Below are 3,815 nucleotides of genomic sequence, written 5' to 3'. Positions count from 1 at the left end.
TCTCACAGTCTGTTTAATAAACGAGCCGAACCACTGGGTCAGCTCGCTCGGTGTTTGCGCTCGATAACAGCTCGATACATATATTTTATATATTTTATAATTTATTAATTTATACTTTTATATATATAATAATTATAATAATATATATTTTTATTATTTAATTTTTAGCGAAATAAAAATATAAATGCGAGTTTAATTATAAAAAGACTTATTTATATGTAAAGTTTCAACTGTTAGATCAAAGTTTAATAGATAAAATTTTATAAATTTATTTTATATATATATTTAATCTAATCCTTTTTAATTTATTGTTCGTTGGTCAGCTCGTGAGCCAACTCGTGTTCGGCTCATTAATAAACGAGCCGAATATGAGTTGAATTTTTCGGCTCGATATCTTAACGAGCCAGCTCATGTTCGTCTCGATTAATAAACGAGCCGAACACGAGCTGACCCTAGCTCGCTAGTGTTCGGCTCGTTTATTCCCCTATGCCTCAAGGCCCGTTTTGTAAAGTCTTTTTGAAAAAAGACTAATTCGAAAATAGAGTCAGCGAAAAATATCCAATTAGTTTTTGAAATATAACCTTGCCCATGGGATGGAACAGACTTGTTGTAAATATAGGAGAGACTCTGTAGATTAAAATGTAGTTGTGATTGGGTACATAAAAGGCCATGAACACATAATAATAACTGGGCTTAAATATTTTGGACTGGTTGTTTGGGTGTAACGAGTTATTATTACTAGCGGGTTAGATCGTTACATTTGGTATCAGAACCAATCACAATTCGAAAGTGCGAGATGTGTCTCGGTTAAGCCAGGTAGGGGTGGAAACGAGCCGAGCTCGAGCGAGCTTATGTCAGCTCAAATTCGGCTTGAAATTAATTTCGAGCCTAAATATCTAGCCAAGCTCGCTTGTAAATAATTTCGAGCGCGAGCTCGAGCGAGCCTAATTCGATCGAGCCGAGCTCGACGACGGCTAATTTCGAGTCGAGCCGAGCTCGAGCTCTAAACGAGCCGATGAAATTCTCGACATTAATATAATCAATATATTAATTTTTATAGAACATACTATAATTGATGCAACATGTCCAATAGTTCAAAATACAAAATAATTGCAAGAAATGTGAGCAAGGGTGACTGCCTGACTGGGGTCGAGGGTCTGAGAAGAAGAGAGACAGAGAGAGAGAAGAGAGAAGAAGCGAGCAGAAGAGAGAGAGAGAGAGGCGGGAGAAAAAATTAGGGATTGGAATTTGACATGTTATCATGTTTTTAGGATTATGTGCAACAGTGAAAATCTAAAAAGAAGAGTGGTTTATGTAATATTTAGAGTTGAGCTCATTGCACGGTTGTACTTGTTGGGTTTATTTTATGGGCCAACAATAATGGCCCAAATTAAATTAAAGCCTATATATAATTAAAATACATTATATTTATAAATATTTTATATTTATAAATACCTAAACCCTAAACCCTATATATATATATATATATATATATATATATATATTCGAGCTTTTCGAGCTTTTCGAGCCTAATTCGAACGAGCCGAGTAATACTCAACCTCGGCTTGAAATGAATTTCGAGCCTAAAGCCAGGGTTAGAATTGCAGGCTAAGCCACGATCAGAATAATAATGCAAGCGAGACAAGTTTCACATCACCTAACAATTTTGGGTTGTGCGTGTAATTAAGCTGATAAGAACGTTAGCATCTAAATAAGGAAAGTTTGTGACACCCAAATAGTCCAACATCTGATAAATTGGGATTGTGATTGAGCATATAAAAGATTATGAATACTAATAATAATAACTGAATTTAAGCATTTTGGGCCGATGATTTAGACCAAATGAGTTATTACTACTAGCGAATCTGATTTTTACAAAAAAAGCTCCAAATCAAGAGTTTTCTCTAGCAGACTTGTGATGCGCTCTACGAATGCGCCGCATAGCTAGGCCCTTTCTTTCAAGAAGAAGACCAAAAGGCCCCAATTCCCCAAATATAAAACCTCAAAAAGAAAAAGAGAAAGATAAATTACAGTTTTGGTCCTCTAACTATAAGTTGTGATACTTTGATCTTCAACTTTTAATGTGTTATAGTTTCTAAGTCAAACTTTCAATCTTACAGCATTTACGTCTTTTGGATTAATTTATATATTTAACTGAAATTTGCTACACATTGACTAAAATATTATTATATTACTATTATATTAGCGACGAATCACTGTTCGATCGATCATTTTAATTGGATTATGTGATTTGATTAAAACAATTTAAAAAGTTTACTATAACAAATTAAAATTCGACAAAAAAAGAGAGTGAAGAAAATATTGTACATATATAGCAATTTTTATGGTACAACTGCTGGTCTATATCCATAAACGGTAAGGAGCAAATATTCAGCAGTAATCTGAAGTGGTGTACAAAAATATTTGTCTCTCAAAAAATAGACTACATATATGAATGGTATTAAGTTTTTTTTGACAGAAAGGTAGCATACTAATCGCTTCGTTCATTTTTTTAGAAATAAACTTAGCCAACCACCAAATTCTTTGTCACTTGCAATAAGGATGGTTGGTATATATGAACGGTATTATTAAAAGAGTTTTTTTTTTTTTTTTTAAATACTGATAAGATTAATTAGATTTTGTGATTTCACTCAGATTAGTCAAGTTTCATATATATCTCTGCCAATGATAAAAATGGCTACCTTAATGACACGTTTCATCGATCATATTTACTAAAAATAATTTGACAACATCAAAGGCTAGTGAATTCACCAAAACCAAATTTGTATAGATCATAAATTGTATATCTTATTGTTCTTGTTATGACCCAGAACCCCTCTTCTGGTTGTCATCGCCGCACCTCTGTACGATTAAAATCTGAATTTTAAATTTAAGTTATATGAAAATGTAAGACTTAAGTTATTTAAGATTCCTAAATATTGAAAGATTAACAAAAATTTCATTGTCGTAATGAGATAACTGAAAATAATATAGAGAATGTGAACCAAACGCACTCTAAGGAAATAAAACAACACTAGTAGGACTTGAAATGTAGATTAGAGTACCATAACTAAATCTCTAACCATATCCGCAATAAAAAAATAGCCAATAACCATCACAACATAGAGCTCTTTTGTAAAAATATTTACAAAAAAAATAGTGAAAAATGTATACTTTCTTTAGAAAAAAAAATCAAACCAAAGTCTCTTCTGTATATGCACGACGTAGGAATCTACAGTATAATATCAACCAACACATTAAGCACAATAGGAACAACAATAATAAGAATAAATAAGTTATGAACATATAGAGATGAATATTAACAAACACTGTAAAAGAATCTACAAGAAACTACTCAGAAGCCCAAATCCACAACTACCATCGTGAATGATAACTAACTACATAAGGGGTCTAAACAAAAAGATATATCTGAAACACAAAGCTACTACCACAGGAACACATCTATCTAATCATGCCTACATCGGATCCACAATGACTGTAACGGGAACACATCTATCTAATCATGCCCACATCAGATCCACAATGACTGTAACGACCCGACTCCCAGTTATTATGTCTAGCCTAATTAAGCTTATATACTCCCATATCTAGTCATAACTATTCAATGTGGGATTATTGGGTGTCACACCACAACAATAATCCTACATCGGATAGTTATGGCTAGATGTGGGAGCATATAAGCTTGATTAGGCTAGACATAATAACTGGGCTTAAACATTTTGCGCTAGTAGTTTGGGTTCAATGAGTTATTATTGCTAGTGGGTCGGGTCGTTACATTTGATATCAGAGCCAAT

Source organism: Ananas comosus, linkage group 16, assembly GCF_001540865.1.
Source record: "Ananas comosus cultivar F153 linkage group 16, ASM154086v1, whole genome shotgun sequence".
In the NCBI taxonomy this organism is placed as follows: domain Eukaryota; kingdom Viridiplantae; phylum Streptophyta; class Magnoliopsida; order Poales; family Bromeliaceae; genus Ananas; species Ananas comosus.
Note: the sequence above shows the minus strand (reverse complement) of the source record.